Source organism: Lepisosteus oculatus, chromosome 14, assembly GCF_040954835.1.
Source record: "Lepisosteus oculatus isolate fLepOcu1 chromosome 14, fLepOcu1.hap2, whole genome shotgun sequence".
In the NCBI taxonomy this organism is placed as follows: domain Eukaryota; kingdom Metazoa; phylum Chordata; class Actinopteri; order Semionotiformes; family Lepisosteidae; genus Lepisosteus; species Lepisosteus oculatus.
Window position 1 is genome coordinate 6,867,328 of NC_090709.1, and position 19,080 is coordinate 6,886,407.

General features: G+C 42.5%; 5 non-coding genes across 5 annotated transcripts; 1 reads left to right on the top strand and 4 right to left on the bottom strand.

The window, feature by feature from the left end:
- Window positions 1-1,110: 1,110 nt before the first annotated feature.
- On the bottom strand, window positions 1,111-1,183 carry trnav-aac (transfer RNA valine (anticodon AAC)). Its single transcript has one exon. It is a non-coding gene; the product is annotated as a tRNA-Val (tRNA).
- Window positions 1,184-1,292: 109 nt separating this feature from the next.
- trnaf-gaa (transfer RNA phenylalanine (anticodon GAA)) lies at window positions 1,293-1,365 on the bottom strand. Its single transcript has one exon. It is a non-coding gene; the product is annotated as a tRNA-Phe (tRNA).
- A 4,146-nt stretch (window positions 1,366-5,511) lies between these two features.
- On the bottom strand, window positions 5,512-5,584 carry trnat-cgu (transfer RNA threonine (anticodon CGU)). The gene has a single exon. It is a non-coding gene; the product is annotated as a tRNA-Thr (tRNA).
- A 728-nt stretch (window positions 5,585-6,312) lies between these two features.
- On the top strand, window positions 6,313-6,406 carry trnai-uau (transfer RNA isoleucine (anticodon UAU)). The gene is made up of 2 exons: window positions 6,313-6,350; window positions 6,371-6,406. It is a non-coding gene; the product is annotated as a tRNA-Ile (tRNA).
- Window positions 6,407-17,667: 11,261 nt separating this feature from the next.
- Window positions 17,668-17,780, bottom strand: trnal-caa (transfer RNA leucine (anticodon CAA)). The gene is made up of 2 exons: window positions 17,743-17,780; window positions 17,668-17,713 (listed from the first exon to the last, which is right to left on the bottom strand). It is a non-coding gene; the product is annotated as a tRNA-Leu (tRNA).
- Window positions 17,781-19,080: the final 1,300 nt, after the last annotated feature.

The following is a 19,080-nucleotide window of genomic DNA, read 5'->3' on the forward strand; positions in this document are numbered from 1 at the left end:
AGATAGACACGCCCGCGCGCACAGTTAGAGCTGCACCCTCACAAAGAGTCAGACCCGCACAGACACGTCCTCTTGTTTAAACAAATACACAAACCTGACGGCGCTCACAATGATCCAGACACACACACACACACACACACACACACACACACACACGTGACATCAGCAGTCACTCTCGCACACTGGACCCCAGCTCAGTCCTCACCTCCAGCTCCTGCGAACCGCTTCGAACAAACTGTATTAAGAAAATTAGGTTGCGTTCCGGTAGCAGGCCATCCTGGGCACCAGTGTGAGTTACACACTCATTTGTAAAAGCCCTTCCGCATCGTCGGGCATGCTTCACAGTTCTGGACCTGGGGTGTGGGTGCTGTCTGTGTGGAGTTTGCATGTTCTCTCCCTTGTCTGTGGGGGTTTCCTCCAGGTGCTCCAGTTTCCACCCACAGTCCAGGGACAGGCTGCCACTTTCACTGGGCAGTGCACCGTCGCCGTGGCAGCATGGTGGGTCGGATCTGATTTCAGTCTTTATTTCCTTTTTTAGAGATCCTGTAACCAGGACCTGTTCACTGCCACGACGGACAGGGAAGCACGTCATCACTGGACATCCTCTTACCTCCTGTGGCAAAGGGCAGCTGATGAAGCTTTGTGCTCGCCAGATCATGGCAATCGCCACTCCACCCTGATCCTGGCTCAGCACAGGGCACCTGGGTTCACTCCCTTCAGACTAAAGAGACTCAGTTCCTCCGGCCTGTCAGACTAAAGAGACTCAGTTTCTTCAATCTGTCAGTGTGGGACGCCTACATCAGCTTCGTTGCTTGTACACAATACCGCGGACTGCCTGCCAGACCAAATTCTGGGCTTACAGCAAACCACCCATTACATACACTGGTGTCTTCCCCGGGCCAGAGGAATTCAGGAACTCACGTTTACTCCGTCATCTCAGGCGATTCTCGTCCTGGTCTGTCGGCACAGCCCAATTGCAAATGATCGGCTCCGCGTACAGAAGGAACGTGCGTTTGGTACAAGAGTGCACGAAGGCACCGGAAATACATTGGGAACAAATGACCGGTCGCTCAAGACCTCTGTGAAGTACAGGATCGTGCAAAACGAGGCTGTTTCCGCCCGGTCTTGAACCGGGGACCTTTCGCGTGTTAGGCGAACGTGATAGCCGCTACACTACGGAAACCTGCAGGGACCGCTGCTGGTGTCTCGCTTGCGTTTCGGGCTGAGAAAGGGACGCGTCACTTTAGGCAGGGGGCGCTGGAGAAAGGAACAAAGGGTGCGATGAAACAAAATGCCGAAACCCGGGATCGAACCAGGGACCTTTAGATCTTCAGTCTAATGCTCTCCCAACTGAGCTATTTCGGCAGTATGGAGAGCCCACAGCCACCTGCTCCAGCCTTCCTGTGTTGCGGCATGAGCGCACCAAGAGTAGCGGGAGAGTGTTGCAGGAACGTCATTCAGAAGGAAAGCCACCCAGCTGCGCCCTCTGAACTCTTTCCAGCGCATCTTCCTCGCATGGACTCCTGCCTGCGACGGGCAGGAAACAATTAGCAAGAACAGAACAACACCCCATGGGTGTCTCATGACCGCACCTTAGGTTGTGACACGTGCAGGTGTGAGGGGTTGCCGGGCTACTTTGGAGCAGAGCTTGGGCGGAGGGGGGGCGGGAAAGCAGACAAAGAGGTGACACCTCAAGGTCTGCACGATCACAGCTCTCCGCCGCCCCAGGCTTCCGCTCGATAAGCTACTGGACACACCTGCTCCTCCTCACACAGACCGTGGAAAAGCCCCCGAGTGGGAGGGCTCTCTCTTCCTCCCAGGAGCTCTTGGACACGATGCACAGACAGAGCGCGGGGAGCCGCCGCCTGCAAACACGGCTCCAGGCAGGACTCCACTCCTGCAGAGGAGATGGGGGCAGCTTAGATCCAGTGCAGAGACCTGATCTGTTGTTGCTGTGTACGCTGTCCTTTCTGTTCTCGGGGTAGGACATCAGGAAGCACATTGAAGCGCTGCGACATGCACTGTACAGATCCCGCCACTACTGGGCCCGATTTCCCCGGATCGAAACCGGGCGGAAACAGGCCCGTTTCGTTTGTTGCCACGCACACTGTTTGGGGATTCGCCTAGCGCTGTGATCGAACAGACCCACTCACCTCTTAGTGTGGCGGGATCTGCACAGTGGATGTCGCAGCGCATCCTGCTTTCACTTCAATGCATGTCCTGATGTACCCTGGTCTCCCGCGTGACAGGTGGGGATATTTGCCACTATACTAACGAGGAAGACATCGCTCTCTACTTAGTGTGTAAAACACTTACTTGCAGCATTGTGGGTGCTGTGGTTTAAATGCTATTGGTTTGTGAACAGAATACCCCTATCCAAGTACATTGTGCCACATTAAATAAACACACGAGAAAAAGAGATTCCGAACGCAAAGCTGTGTCAGTGTTCTGTGTAAAAAATCGGTTTGAACATCATGGGAGCTGTTTTTAATAAGCTGCTGAGTAAAGAATATTTTAATCTTCCTGCTGTCAGTAGTATTGTGAATATAGTTGACTCTTACCCGAATGAAAACAGAACGTAAAGGAAGGGTTTCAGAATTCAGACAAAGCTTTATTCCCGTGCTTACAGTCTGAGTAATTGGAGACTGCGCTATTCTGTTGCCTATGGTCATATACGGGTTTTTCACATGAAGCCATATTGAACAGTATTTCTCGCGTTGTGAACTTGTGCACACAGCGGTCCCCCGGGTTCCAGTTAGTGCGTAATTACGCATCGATGAAAAACCGGAGGTTTAAAAAAAGATAATTAGCTCACTGATACTTTGATGTAGAGACTGTGGAAATATCCACATGTCGTGGTCTTTTAAATGCATTTGGTTTGAAGGCGTTCTGTGCTTCCGTTACGAAGATATGGACAAAAGAATATTCGTGCTTGGTCAAACAAATGTCATATAAACGAAAAAGTAAAGGCTGAGAAAGCATTCACAATGTATTTTATACACAAAGCAAGTATTCTCGCGATTCTAAGAGGTATCGTGTAAACGCTACAGGCGTGCCAAAATCGTTTTCGAACTTCAAGCTAACTTTTCCCCGGTTCTGGAGACCAGACCTCTTCTCTGACGAGAAGAAAAGGTCAGGAGCCGCAGTATTTAATGTAAATAAGAGATTTCATTTTTTTTCTGTGGCGCAGCTAGTACCAAACACTTAATCTCGGGGTTGTGAATTCGAGCTCCACGCTGGTAAGAAATCATATAGGTTATGATAAATGTACTTTTTTAAATAAAAAGTAATATTATAAAACTTTCTCGATACCAGTTTGCAGGTGACATGTTCTTTATAAAAATAATCTTTAGTATGGGATCAATAACCGCGCCTGAACAAATATCGGAAAGAATCGCCTGTCACTAAGGTATTTAAGTAAAGTAGAGATATAATCAGAAAACCTACATATAGGAAATGTTAGTTACTTTGTATGTGCTTTAGCGTTTTCTTTTATATACCGAAAAAAAGGTTCAAGGCGTTCTAGTCGCTGTACTCCTCGTAGATAATCTCAACGAAATCACAATACAGTACAGGACACGCAGTGAGGAGCTCACACAACGAATAGTATTGAACATACCAAGCGTAAAGGCACACTGCACATCTGCGAAACATCACATCCTAGTTTAGTTACAGTGAGATTATAGACTGGAAGCTAGGAAGTCTCAGATCACTTTTTTATTAAATGTTCAAGCAAACCCAAATACCTTTGCAAGAGACATTTCAGAATCCCAGTCAAATCCAGTATGATTGCTGGATCCCTCGAATTCGACAATATCACAGATCTGCAGTCCACGTTGTGCAAGACATACCGCCCAGAGCATTTCTAAGACAGGAAATACATTTTCGTTACGAAAAGAGATATACTGTACGTAGAGTGAAATGGTCTGGTACGAGTCCTAAGTTTGAATAGTTCAAAATAGACGAAAAAGGGTAATTACAGACTCTTTCGAAATGTAAGAACATTAAAGCTGTGCGGACCTTATCTTGATTTACCTAGTTTAATCGTTTTCAGAAAGTGTAATTTTATTATTTTATGTACCCTTGACGATTCTACTGATGTTATAAGTGCTCTTGTTTATATTGAATTTATTTTGTTGTTCAAATAAAAAGTAAAAAAAAAACATTCCGGATGCGTCTGCTGTAGAAATAAAATGACATCAAAGGCGTTGTACTGTACGTAGAGTTCTGAAGCCTGTTCCACAGAAGAACTAGCTGAGATGAAACGTTCGATATTCTACTGACAGGGCTATTCCCATCAACTCAGTTTCTTTCTGAAACAACGTTTTCCAAGAAAAACTTACACTTTGCAAAATTTGAAATAAAATACTTGCTTAAAAGTGCAGATTATTTTTTTCCCAAAAACTGTAAAAGGAGAAAACCGACCCGTTGGAGTCTCTGTCGTACCATTGCTCAGTGCGGTCAGGTCGGGACTAAAACGATAGTAAGGTGCTGGTTCAAGCACATCTAGGCACGCCTTTCTCACTGTTCCATCGTGAACATCATCTAGAGAAAAAGTGGCATGTAATGTTTAATACATTATTGGCCTTATTAATAATTTGAGGGAATATAAATGCTTTGCATGTATCGAATTACAGCACGTAACAACTGAGTACCTGAGTCGATATCACCGGGCAATTTCCAATAACGACCAACATCAGACACTTCAAGAAAAATAAGATTCCATATCTTGGAATGTAGGGCGGAAGAATTCATTTATACTGCTGTTGCATCTTGAGTTAAACTTTTTTTAAAAAATATGACGCAGATTTGCTCAAAATACTTGTAATCGCCTTAAAGAGAGTTTTCATGAAAACGTACATCGGCTAGCTCTCCACTGTTAATTGACAGAACTTTTGAAGAAACTGTTCTTATATAAGCAACATACAAATTAAACATCTTAATGAACATGAAGGGAAATCTATGGAAGCCCGTTTCCGTCAGGGAGTAAAAAAAAAACGCGCTATGGTATCTCATTGTATGTCCTTTTTTACTTAAAAAGGTCTTCTTTAGCTCAGCTAGCAAGACCTGGGTTCGAGCCAATGCAGTGAGGCACGAACAAGGGTGGGAGCTGCGAGGGCACAAGCCCTAGAACCCGAATCCGTTACAATAACAAAAGGACAGACATTGAAATATGGGCTATTTCGAAGTCGCAAATGTGAGATATAAAGTAGGAATTCTGAGTTACTAAGTCGCAATTCTGAGTTGCTAAGTCGTTTTTTTTTTTTTTTTTACTCCCTGGCGGAAACGGGCTTCCATAGAAATCCGGGTTGTGAATAACAACTGTCACTACACACGATTGAGTTCTTGAGGCTGGCACCTAAGACCACTCAGCCATCCTGACAAGCAGTGAGAATGCCCGTTACTTTGTCAAAGGATTATTAACTACTTTTCTTTTCTTATTATTACAGAGATTTCTACATTGCAAGACAATTGACGATTTAGATAAAGGTATATCGTGGTACGCAAACCAGTCACGGACAGGGTTTGAACCCGCGCTCTTCGGCTTACGAGACCGATGCCTTACCACTTGGCCACCGCGCACACAGTTTAATTTTTTATCCCATCAAGGCTAATACATTTTGAAAAAAAAATCTGTGGGCAAATTGCAATGGCAGGAGAAGTAAAGAATATAGTTCTTCTGTGGAGCTGGCTTCAGACTCTGCTTATAGCGCCCGTCAAATAAAATAGATATTTTATTTTTACAGGAAGACGCATTCCGAAATGTATCTCTGCAGTTTTAGAAAAGTTTTGAATGGTATATTTTATACAACGCAAAAACCGTATTCTAATTGCAGACTGCAGATCTGTGCAGCAATCGTACTACATTTCACTGTGATTCTGAAATACTTCTAGCAAACATATTCAGGTTTCCTTGAACTTTAATAAAAAACTACTTCGCTTTCAATCTCTGGTGTTACTGTAAACTCGGACGTGATGTTCCGCAGATGTGCAGTGTGCCTTCTTGTCTTATTCAAGTTTACTGGATTTGTGAAACGAAAATACAAACTGGACAGTTTCAGACACATGAAGACTCATAAATGTCACTACAAATGACAAATTTGTAGTGTAAATCCGCCGGGCTGATTTACGTGTCTGACCATCTCTCTCCTCCCTCTTCGGCAGTGAGCACTATTTTTTCATTTTCTTTTCTTGTAGTTTCCTCGCTCTTTTACTGTCCCTTTCTCCCATGGAGAGACGGAAAACATGCCGAAATCGTTTTCACCCTGTGTTTGTGCAACGTCAGTGTGTGAAGGGAAAGTAGTCTATGTGGCTCCAGTGGCGCAATCGGTCAGCGCGCGGTACTTATACAGCAGTGCACAGCGGAGTCATGCCGAGGTTGTGAGTTCGAGCCTCACCTGGAGCAGTATGGCCTGTCTTTAGCTACCGAAAGCAACCGTCCACTTTAGATACTGTTACTTATAGGTCGTCCTTAACACCTTATCTAACGGGATTGTAGCCTGTTAGGTGTTTGCTGGAGATCCAGTCTAAATTAACATCATAGGAACAGGTAAAGGTTTATTCCACGTCACACCCGAAGAAGGGTCCACATTGTGTTTCCTTCTCCTTTCAGCATGGAATAAACCTATACTTTTTCCTTTGCAGCTGACGCAGGTCACTACTTAAATTCCCATCAGCTGTGGACCCCCAGCTGATCTCTACACAGATAGATGAGAGAAATCTTCTTAGACGAGAGGTCTACTGGGACTAAGGGAGCATGATGGGGTACCGAAGACTTGAAAAAGCTCTCGCATTAAATTCTGTTTTTGTTGTTTCCCAGATTTGTTTTTAATGTTCTTTTTGTTTTGAAGTTGTTCCTTTAAGTATTTTTTTATTTTATTTTCTGTAGTCGTTAGACTACTACAGTGATTTACCTAGGTTCCCGGAAGGCTTTCTCGCATCGTGGTTGTTGTGTTTTTGGGTTACAAGTATTTTTGTTCTATTGATAGGACCCCACGCATTACTGTGGGACTAGTTAACTTAAGTTCTTACATTGTACCTGAAATTACCACATAAACTACTACTCTGTTTTTCTTTTTTTTTAATAAAGGCACAAATTATGTTTTTTTTTTCTTGCAGCTGATTGGCAATGACCCTACAACGGGTCATTGCATCGAACGTGGCTGCTGAAATTTGTCAGCAGCTCCATACTAAACCTGTTCTCAATTGCAACAAACCTAAAATAACATATGCTGCCCATTAGATGTTACCGATGTAGGAGACTAACTTAAACCTCCTCTTCACAGGGTTTATGTAGTTCAGTAGAGGAACAGTCGATCGCATTTGAACTGTTCTGAATGTAGTGGAAATAATATAGTCACAAAGTAACGAACATACGCACCACTCGCTTGAAATATTTACTGTAGCTAAAATTGTTTTCTAGACACCACAACTATTCACAATGAATTTGATGAATACATGTCTTTATTAATAAAAGTGTAATTTATTAATAATTAAGATTAATGTATATCTTTATTAGTAGCTGTATTACCGGTAATGCATGTACAGTCCTTAATATGGGATAGTGAACTTTCAGGTATCCTGGGGAGGTAAGAAAACTGAAATGAAGGAAATACATATTTAAAGGGGGTGTAAGTCTTAAATGTGTTCTGTTACATCTGGGTGTTAACTGAATAGATTGTATTACTTATTGTGATTTGACACATGTCTGTCTCAGGAGACAGCAGAAAAATTGGGGAATTTGCAGGTACAGAAAATAACTTGAACTGAACAGGCAAATGTAAGGTTATGTTAAAGAAAAATAAACTTTGTCACCTTTTTAAACATGATTATTTAAGACAGTTTATCGGAACCGTATCTCTCCTCGATTCTGTGGCTGTGGTCCAACAGTAACGGTGGTGAAACAAGCAGAATGTGCGGAAAGAATTGGAGACGTAACGGGAGACTCATCCAGTCGATAGAAGGGTTGTGTACGCTGAGAAGTGTAGTTTAAAAGCTTAACGAGCCAGGGAGGAGTCAAACCTGCAATCTTCTGAGCCAAAGTCAAACACATTATCCATTGCACCACTGGCTCTGATACCCTAAAGCCACCACTGTGAGCTTTGTGCTGTCATTAGTAATACTGTAGCACTCCGGTGTTCACAACAGCCCCCCACCACCAGGAACTCAAACCCAGGCCTCCTGCATCACTCAACAGGGACCTAGCCTGTTGAGCTAAAGAGCAATCTCCCTCAGTCCTGCGGCTGTGGCCCTGCTATTACATTGAAGGGCAGTGACATCACCGCTCTGGTAAGCCGGCTCTTACACACTCAATGGTGGCCGTATGCGTTACACTCTCCCCCGCTTAACACACCAACCTCAGCAAAGGGCTATCCCATTCCACTGCTGACACCAATGTAACGCTCCAGGGTTCACATGGGCATCCTCGCCACTGCCACATCAGGTCAGTCCCCCACCGTCAGGGACTCAAACCCAGACCTCTGGCATCACTCAACAGGGACCCAGCCTGTTGAACTAAAGGGAGACCGTCCTTAAGCTCAAGCGGCTGGGTCCCTGTTGAGCTATGGTGGCAGTCGCAGGTTTGAGTCCCCGACGGTGGGGGGCTGACTTAAGTGGCAATGGCAAGGGTGCCTGCCTGAACCCCCAACCATTACAATACTATACATCGCTCCAGTCCAAATTTTCTCAATTAGATTCACGTGTTTTCTACTTGTATTTAGCTACTAGGTCTTTCGTTTGGTCTGTTTTAAAAATAGCATCTCAAACGATTTTATGTGTCATGCTGAAATTCACACACGGGGGACGTCACATGAAAGACAATCACAGATAAGATGTTGCATTTAAAAAGAAATCCAGAGTGGCAGTAGAAAACAAAGCCTTATACACGAGATGCAAGTGCTCTACCACTGAACTAAACTGACAGGCACTTTTGCCTGCAGCTCTTTAATTGAGTTAGGGAGAGTGAAGGGTCTACACAGTGTACAATTTAAAGGTCGAAGCAAGACAATCTGATTCGAGGAGAATTCACAAAACGAGCCTCTGCTTTATCGTTTACTGAGCATTCAATGAACGTCTAAGTGAAAGACAAATTCACTATTTTCACTTTTTGTTTAAAGAACACTTTTATCACGTTCTGCACTCCCGGTGTTTAACGGTGTTCTTTTCTACACTCCTGATTTGAGGATCCCCAGCTAAAATATTTTTTAAATACAACAAAATTCCGATATATTGAATAGTATTTATGTTTACATTTATATTCACTCGTGCCAAAAGCTTGTGTTCTCTGCATATATCAGGATGTGGAAAGAGGCCCAATCACATCTGGAGTAGATAGTATTTAGGTCAAAGCTAATTCAAAGTGCATCTCTGGGTGTGTTTGAATTACCTACGTGTTTGACTGAAGGACAAGCTCACGGTGCCATAAAAATTGACACTCGTCATCTTTTCTTCTACATTCACAGGTTTTACGCTAAAGACAAAAAAATTTTTTTTGTCGTTTTCATGCCAGCTGGCACTAATTATTCTGCACTGACAGGGAAGATTAGTATTTTATCTATCGCAATATGTGTGGAATTTGTTTTTAAAAAAGTTGTTCCAGAAATGAACACTTCCATTAAAGTTAAGGCAGACACCTGTTGCTGTCCACAACGACCAACTCTGCATGGCAAGAGAGGAGAAAAGCACTGGGGTGATTTGAACCCAGAAACTTATTTACTAGACATGCACGTTAACCAGCTAAGCCACAGCACCAATAGAGCACTATCCTTTTACAGCCTCTTAGACACACCGCTCTGAGATACCTGCGTTCTGTGTGCGCTGAGCCTGCTCGCTGAGCAAGTGATGAGAAATGGCTTTTATCTGGTAATTTCAAGTCCAAGGAGCTCAATATGCTTTTTATGTTTGACATCTTCAAGGAAAATGGTGAAATCGCAGGTGGAAGAGGAAAATGATCCTTGAGTAGAGGAAAGACGACCATCTTGAGCACTAACTCATGTCAGGAGGCTAACTTCTGGGATGAGGTGGTGGAGTGGTAAGGCAATGGACTACTAATCCATTGTGCTCTGCACATGTGGGTGTGAATCCCATCCTTGTGAAGTTCAGTAGTTGACAAATGTGCCTTTTTAAACTGGGTGTGCTTTCGTTTCGTCTTTCGCTCCTGTACTACAGCAGTAATATTTCTAGATGTGCATGAACATGGTATAGTAGGCTGACGGCAGGAACACGGGGTCCACAAGCAGTGACAGTATCAGAGGTGTCTGCAGTGTGTTGGTTTGTGAGCACTAATAAAATAACTTGCCGTGGAAGCACGTGTGCCTGCATTAATACAGCTCCATTGAGCAGAAAAAGCAACACAAACACCGACTTGTCAACAGGAAGTTTCCGTAGCTGAAAACACAGCCATTGTGCTCCAGGTGAAGCTTGTGTCGCAGGATGTGGGTCATTGAGGCAGTCACGGGCTGGGATTGATTGGGTTATGTTGATTTGTGTTACAGGGTGTGGGTCATTGAGGCAGTAACAGGCTGTGATTGATTAGGTTATGTTGATTTCCAGGATGGTGTCAGTGTTGCCTCTCACTCAAGGGGGTGACTGCAGTTGTCCCAATTAATACAGGAACAGTCAGTAAAAACAGTCAAACTCGAGTCGTTCAGGGAGCAATTAGGTATCGAGACTTGGAGGTGTGAGGAGTCACTGAGCCAGTTTTAGCCAGACCAGGGGGTGAACTGATAAGGTTCCATGACACCTAGCTCAGCACTCCCACACCCCTCAAACAACACAAGCTTCCTCCTGGAAAAATACTGGGCAGCCCTGATTCTGACAGGGACAGTGGAAACCCCCCTGAAAGGGATTGGCTAAGGAGAGGGATAAAAAAGACCTGAGACAGAACAGAGGGGGCTCCCGATTCCCACTGGATCCTGGAGACGACACAGGCAGCACAAGGAAGCTGCAGGGTGCAAGACCCCGCTGCAGAGTGCAAGACCCCGGAGGAACTCTGCAGAGACTTCTAATACCTGGAGGCAAGGATCTACTGGTTCAGTAACTGACGACAACGAGAGACATTGGCATTGGAACAGAGGTACTGTACAGAGACTTTTAACACCTGAAGGTGAGGAACAAGGAAACTGGCACAGTTAGCCGATTCAAACTGAGAGGAATGTAATATAGTCACAGAGGATTTCTATTGTTACCTGAACAGAGACTGGGGAAATAGGACTGGGCGATACCCCTCTCCTCAAAGTGGGCCATCAGAGACTACAGGTACTAAGTAGAGACGATCGAGTAACCTCTCTTATGTATTTTACAGAAAAGACTGCTGCCCCTCTGTATTCATTTTGACCCTGGGAAGGACCTTTTGCTGCTGTGAATTCTGTTTTCGTTGTGTTTTTGGGTGATAGTGCATGTGAATGTAGTTGGAAAATAAAAAGGGCACTTATACAATACAAATGCTTGTCGCTGGTCTGTGTGTGCATTGGTGATTCTGGGAGACAAACAGAGCCTGTGGTAATGTAGAGGGGCCCTAGCACCCAGTTTGTATTGCTAGGTGGTGTAGATGTACACGAAGCAGGAACATCCCTCGCCCTTGTGTTCACCTTACTGTGACACCTTCTTCATCTATGTTTTTTGAGTGCACTGCAAATGATCTTAGTATCGAAATGCCGTCCCACATAACCGATCCAAACAAGCTGCTTTACAGAGGAGCACTGCCGGAGCTTATCGTTGGCAAACTGAAGACCAGGCCGACCTCTTCTGTGACTCTTGAACACTAAATCTCAAGGTTGTGAATTCAAGCTCCACGCTGGCGGGAAATTCCATAGGTAATGATCACATTTTCTTGCATGCTAATCAAAAGAAATATTAAGAAACTTTTCCCGATACCAGTTTTTTACAAAAGTAAAGGCACACAGCACATGTGTGCCACATCACGTCCGAGTTTAGTGACAACTACCTCAGAGATTGTAAGCTGGGTAGTTTCAGATTAGATCACTTTTTTTATCAAAGGTTCAAGCAAACTCAAATACTTTTGCAAGTGACATTTCAGAATCCTAGTCAAATCCAGTACGATTGCTGGATCCTTCGAATTCGACTGAACTATAGCACAGATCTGCAGTCCACCATTAGAATACTGTGGGTGTGTTGTATAAGCCATACCGCCCAAAATAGTTCTAAAACGGGAGATGCATCCTCATTTAGGAATGTGGTATAAAGTGAAATGGTCTGGGAAGAGTCCTACGTTTGAACAGTTCAAAATAGACGTAAAGGGGTATATACGGACTCTTTCGAAATGTAAGAACAAGCTGTGCGGACCTTATCTTTATTAACGTCGTGTAAACGTTTTTCATAGAGTGTAATTGTATTATAGCATGTGCCCCTGAAGATTTTCTTGATACGTTATATGTGCTCTTGTTTGTATTGTATGTAGTTTTGTTGTTCAAATAAAACGTAAAAGACACAACTTTCCGGATGCGGCTGCTGTAAAAATAAAATTACATCAAGGGTGCTGTACGCAGAGGTCTGAAGCCTGTTTCATTTAAGAACTATATCCAGAGGTGTTAAAGAAGTCTAGATCTCACTACGAGAATGGCAGCATCTCAAAAAAAGCAGGTGCAGTTCGTTACACAGTCGTAATGCCACTAAGTCGGACCAGAAGAGCGAAAGCCACCTGGCTTTCTCTGAGCAAGTAATGTGACAAAGAGACACAGTACAGTGGTAACTGTGGCTGAACAGTGGAAAGCGCTGGATTAAGGCTCCAGCCCCTTCAGGGGCTTGGGTTTGAATCTCACCTTGTTAGGTGCTTCTGTTGAGACCCCTTCCAACTGACTTCAAAGGGAGGGAGCTGCTTTTTGGCAGTCTCTCGAGAAACTAAGCAAAGTGTTTAAAGATACTTTGTCAGCTTGACATCAAAGCAGAAAACAAAAACTTTCTTGCGTCCACTCAAACCAAATGCGGTTTGCCACCTTTTGCGTTATGCAGGGAATGACGTCTGCCGAGATCACTTTTGAGTCAATGCAAATCGTAGTGTGCCCTCCATTTTAATGTTGGTTGTGCTGGCGTGCTGCTTCTGTCTGTGAAACTTTATGCAATCAAGGCATTTAATGTTTTTTTTAATAATTGGAAAAAAATGTACTATTTTTTTTCTTAAATATTGATGGTTTAATAACTTATTTAATGTGAAACGGTCATTGTGATTGTAAAACGGTCAAAATGTTAGTGAAGAATGTTAGTGTTAGTGAGCCTCTTGACTCCCCGTGTCGTGCTGTGTTTCTCTCTCATTCTACTTGGAGTGGTGCCGTCGCTTCTGGATAAAGTCTGTCTTGGGTCATTCCGGACAAGTCAGGTATGACTGTGCTTCACCACAAGAAGAGACACCTCACTTGCGAGGATCCCAACAGTATATTTCCCCTTTCAGAGCCCATGGGAGTGAATTTCATACACAATTAAAAAACCCTAATTTTATTTAGAGGCTTCAGACACTTTTTTAATTAAAAAAGTGACCTGAAACGCCTTAGCTTTCAGGTTTGCTAGAACCTGTAATAATAAAGTGGTCTCAAACTTTCATTGTCTGATGTAGCTGTCTCTAAAGTTGGACATGATGTTTTGGAGATGCTGAGATATTGAGAAGAACTCAACTACATGGTGAGAAGTCTGGGTTCAGCACCAGCAGATGGTGAAAAACTCTTAGCTGACCCCAACCTAATTTGAACGCACAACTTCCTGAGCTAGAATCAACTACACTACCACTGTGCCACACCCTATAGTCTTCTTTAGCTCCCCAATGGAGAAAAATCAGTGTCCCAAAAAAAGTGCTTCCCGAAATGTCTTTAACAGAAAGGAAAATTTAGACAGGCTTCCATTTCTGCATTAAGAACTGTTTGTGCTGTCCTGTAATTGAGGAAATATACCACCTAAATCAGCAAAGAGTTCTACGTTTGAATGGTTCTAAATAGACGTAAATGGATATTTACAGACTCTTTCGAAATGTAGGAACATGAAAGCTGTGTGGACCTTGTTTTTATTTACTTTGTTTAACCTTTTTTTCCATAAAGTCTGATTGTATTATTTATGTGCCCCTCACGAGTCTATTAATACGTTATATGTGCTCTTGTTTATATTGAATCTATTTTGTTGTTCAAATAAAAAGTAAAACAAAAACAAATTCCGGATGGGTGCTGCTATAGAAATAAAACAACATCAAGGGTGCTGTACGCAGAGGTCTGTAGCCTGCTCCACAGAAGAACTTTATCCAGAGGTGTTTAAGAATTCGAGATCTCACCATGAGAGGGGAAGCATCTCAGAAAAAGCAGGTGCAGTCGGTTCCATAGTCATAACGCCACTGTCGGACAAGAGCAAAAGCCACCCGGCTTCCTCCGGGCAAGTAATGAGACAAAGAGACAGGACACAGTGGTTAGTGTGGCTGAGTGGTCTAAGGTGCTGGATTAAGGCTCCAGTCTTGTTGGAGGTGTGTGTTTGAATCCCACTGCTGCTAAGAGTTTTTGTGTTACAACCACCAAGTGGAGCAATGTGTTAAAAGCTACTTTATCAGCTTAACATCAAAGCAGGGAGAAAAAAGTGTTTCTTCTTCTCAACACAAATTCTTTTTTCCACCTTCAGCAGGGAAGCTTGTCTACCAAGATCACTTTTGAGTCAGTGCAAATCACAATGCGCCCTCAATTTTAATGTCGGTTGTGCTCCTTTTATCGGTGAAACGTTAATGTTCTGCATTTTCAAGTCGAGTCATCCTCAGGGGTAGAGCTGATTAAGTCTTTCCGCATAGCGCTCCATCAGAAATAACTTGTCTAAGTTCAAAAGAGATTGTGGGTTTCACTTCAAGCAATCACAAAGCATACCTGGTTGGTTACAAAGCTGAACATTTTTCCATGTTCTGCTAGAGTATCCACTGGCTTGCCTTTATCAGCTGTCTTGGAAAGATAAGCTGTGCTTCGTCTCAGGAAAAATCATCAGTAATTTTATTCTGTGCGTATGGCCGTTATTTAAAGTATATAAAAATCACGAGTTTATAGATTTATCCAAACATCAACAGCACCTTGTAAACCTGTCATAAGAATTCCTTCAATCCAATAGTTTCACTCCAGGGAAAAGGCAGGGAAACATAGTGAATTCTTATTTAAAGACAACATCTGTATTGGATTGCATGTAAGCAGGCACCACTCAGAATTCCTAATATGATTTTGAATTCAGTTTTGCAGTGCTTTAGTGCTTTACTACTTTCAGAGAGTCCTTTATTACCTTGCTGAAGCAGAGAAGCAACATAATCACAATTGTGACCAGTTTTTCTGCTGTTTCTGGTGAATAATGATTATTATTTTGTATTTTGATTAGTATTTTTCGTAGCGTTCTTCCTCAGCTTTTAAGATATTTGGTGAGCAAGAACCACTGAGAACGAGTCTGAATCAATCAAAAACACATATGGTACTGCTGTCCTGTGTACAACTGCTTCGTCCTAATTGAGCTTTTCAGTGTTGAAGAAGACGTTTCCAATTTCGATTGCTGGTTTCAGAGGATGTGCTACAGGATCACAGATTCAATTGAAATGATTTGGAGATGCATTGGCTGAGATTCAAACCTGGCTCAATTTCATGGAGGCACCTATACTCAGCAACGAGAGGAAAGGAGAAGGGGCCAGAGGTAGTGTGCCTGAATGGTCTAATATGCTGGATTTTAGGCTCCACTCTCTCAGGGGCGTGGGTTTAAATCCCACTACTGCCCAATGTTTTAAGACCTTACTTCCTGAGATTTGTAATATGGTCAGTAAAAGCACTTTATGTAAGTATCTCTTATGTCAGCGCTACAAGTCACTTACTGCTCCACAGATCCGGGGTTCAATCCCTGGCATCTTCAGTTGTTTTATATTACTGTACTCACATCGCAATCTTCTGTTGAGTGAGAACTCTTTGCTCGTGTTCATAGAGAGCCAGGTTTACCTTTTGAATCTCACCCGGGATTTCCTGAGAGATCATTCAGCGCGCGAGTCCTCCCTCTGGACACGGCATTGAGCTGAAAGCTGCACGAATTCCTCACTGCGTGTCCTGTACTGTTACAGGTGGTCCAGCGTAAATGTGCAGCACAGTGACATGAACACCTTGAACTTTTTCTGTATGTGAAGGAAAATGCAAAAGAGCATGTAAAGTATTGATCACAAAAAATATCCATGGTACAACTCGAGAAAAAACTGAAGCACAAAACAACGACTTTTGATGATTAAAAGAGATTCAAGAAACACAACCGTCCGCAGATGGGTTCGGATCCTGAACGCTTAAGTCAAAAGAACAAAAGTGAAGTAAACTCTCTTCATTGTCTAATAGTTTATGAAATAAAACAATTTCTTACTTTCTTAATAATTTCTTACTATTGATAGACGATTTATTGAATTTTAACAGAATCACAATTGCAAACATTTTGGGTTAAACTGTTATTCACATACTCTAACAAAGAGAAACGTTAGTGTCTTCCGGTGTGTGAGCCCATCTCTCAAAAAATGAAAAAATAAGTTATATAAATTGAATTGTTCTACTTTTTAGGCTTGCATAGTCTTATTCATATTTCAGTTAAACCTTTTCTTCTGTAGTAATTTCATTTGATATTAAAATTAGTCCTGATTTACAATTTTTGGACATGGTTAAAGAATTTTGTAATAAGTTTCAGTTTAGGAAAATTGTGCCCAGAAGCTACCAAAACTGGTAATGTTCACATTATGTGTAATGCAAAAGCAGCAGTTGGGGTGGGAAACAAAAGGCATTTCTTGGTATGAATCCTAAAACTTCATAGATGGCGTTCTAGGACTTCTCGCTTCAGATAAAGCTGTCAATACATCATAGATTTCTATTCAATCAATATCAGCAGTGTTATCACTACCGAACGCTAAATATAGATCCTGGCAATAATTCATGAGTTGTTTGTTAGAAAATTGTTTATGGTTTTTTTTTAACATATTTTCAATACCAGACAAAAAGTCGAAAGTTTCAATTTCATGCAACTGATGAAATCTCTCTTCGATGGAAGTTATAAGTACAGTACATCCAAAATACTGCGGAATCAATCAAATGTACATGTTTCTTGTGGATCCAGAAGATCATTTTGAGACTCAAAACATGCCTGTCTTTTCTTTTTTCGAGGATGAAGGAGAAGCAGCAGGAGTAGCAGTAATGGCAAGAACGTGTTTAGACTTCAGCACTTCTCATTTCTAATGCAGAGCCATCGACTCGGAAGCACCAGCCGCGATAACAGAAATTGCAGAATTGGTCTGTTCATGCTGCCTACACGCTTTGAATTGCTGGCATTTTCTGCAAGCGTTCCTTTCTGAGGGTTCATGAAATTCCTCACATTTGAGCCAACACTAAAATATTTCATTCGGGGTCGCCTAATTCATAGTGCAAACCGAATCTACAGGGGAATGCTGTGGCACATGAAGCCGTTTGTTATTCTGTTGTGAGGTGTGAGGGGCGGAATGCAAATCGAGTTGGTGAATAGAAAATGAAACAGGAGTCACTTCTTGAGCTACGAATTCCAAAAAGTATGAAAACCTGTGCATTTTAACAGTGCAGAATGCTCACAAATTGCACTGAGTTGCTTGCTTTCTTCTGCTGCTTTTATATTTCAGTCATTCACTGTCAGCTAGCACTGGAACAATTCAAGAGAGGTAAAAACAGAAGCTGTCAGGAGTGGGATTTGAACCCACACCTCCATTTGGAGACCAGAACACCCAAGCCAGCTGGAAAGACACATATCCTTGAGTCTGGCGCCTTAGACCACTCAGCCACCCTGACAAGCAAAAGCAAGTGGTGTGCTGAATGCACCAGTAGTTGACTAAACTGAGTTTCTTCCCTGAAATTATTTGCTTGCGAAGACCCAAGTTGCCTTGAATGGATCTTGGAAATCAAATATACGGATGGATTGTTATTCGGTTGTGAGTTTTGAGGGGCGTATTATAAATTGAGTTGGTGAAAAGGCACTTTTTGTTAGTCTGTCGGGAGGCTGCACAAGGTGTTTAGAGGGAGAACTTCTAAAAGGCAGGCTCTCTATGTTTAACATCAAGAAAGATTTTTTTTCTCAGTGGAAATGCTCTTTGGCGCTTTCAGCTTTATGTAGGGAACAACGTCTGCCGAGACCACTTTTGAGCCAGTGCAAATGGTAATGTGCCACCAAGTACATTTAATATTGGCTGTGGTAGCGAGCTGCTTTTGTTTGTGAAGCTTTTACTTCTTTAAGCTGAATCATCGGCAGGAGTAGCTTATTAAATCTTTGCTCATTGCGCTCCATCAGAAATACCTTGTCCATGTTCAAAAGAGATCAGGGGATTTACTTCATGCTTTCACATGGCATACCTTACACGAAAGATTTAAATGGGGAATTGATTGTGCTTCTTGATGTTGTTCCTGTGGTTGCCTTGGTTACAATGGTGAACGTTCTTCCACGTTCTGCTAGAGTATCCACTGGGTGGGCTTTATCAATTGGCTCGGATAGGTCAACAGTGCTCCGTCTCCAGAAAAATAATCAGCACTGTCTTTTTTCTGTGCGCATGACCGTCTTTTAAAACATATAAAATCACGAGTTCATTGATTTCTCCAAATAACAACAATACATTTTAACCCTTCAATCCAATAGTTTTACTCCAAGTAAAAAGCAGCGCAATATATAGAGAGATGACATTCAAAGATTTCAACGTTCTTATTGGATTGCCTGTATGCAGATATCGCTCAGAATTGCTAATATGATTTTAATTTAGTTTTTCTCTACTACTTTCAGAGTCTTTTATTGACCTTGGTGAAGCAGAGAAGTGACATAATCACAAATGCAACCAGTTGTGCAGCTGTTTCTGGTTAATAATGATTAATGCGAAAAAAAAAAAACAGCTCCTTGCATTAAGAGTCCTCCCTCTGGATTCCTCTGAAAGCTACGCGAATTACTCACTGCGTGTCCTGTACTGTGTAGCACAGTGACAAGAACGCCTTGGGTTTTTTTCCGTATGTGAAGGAAAATGCAAAAGAGCATGAAAAGTATTGATGGTATAAAATATCCATGGTACAACTCGAGAAAGAACTGAAGGACGAAACAATGACATTTGAT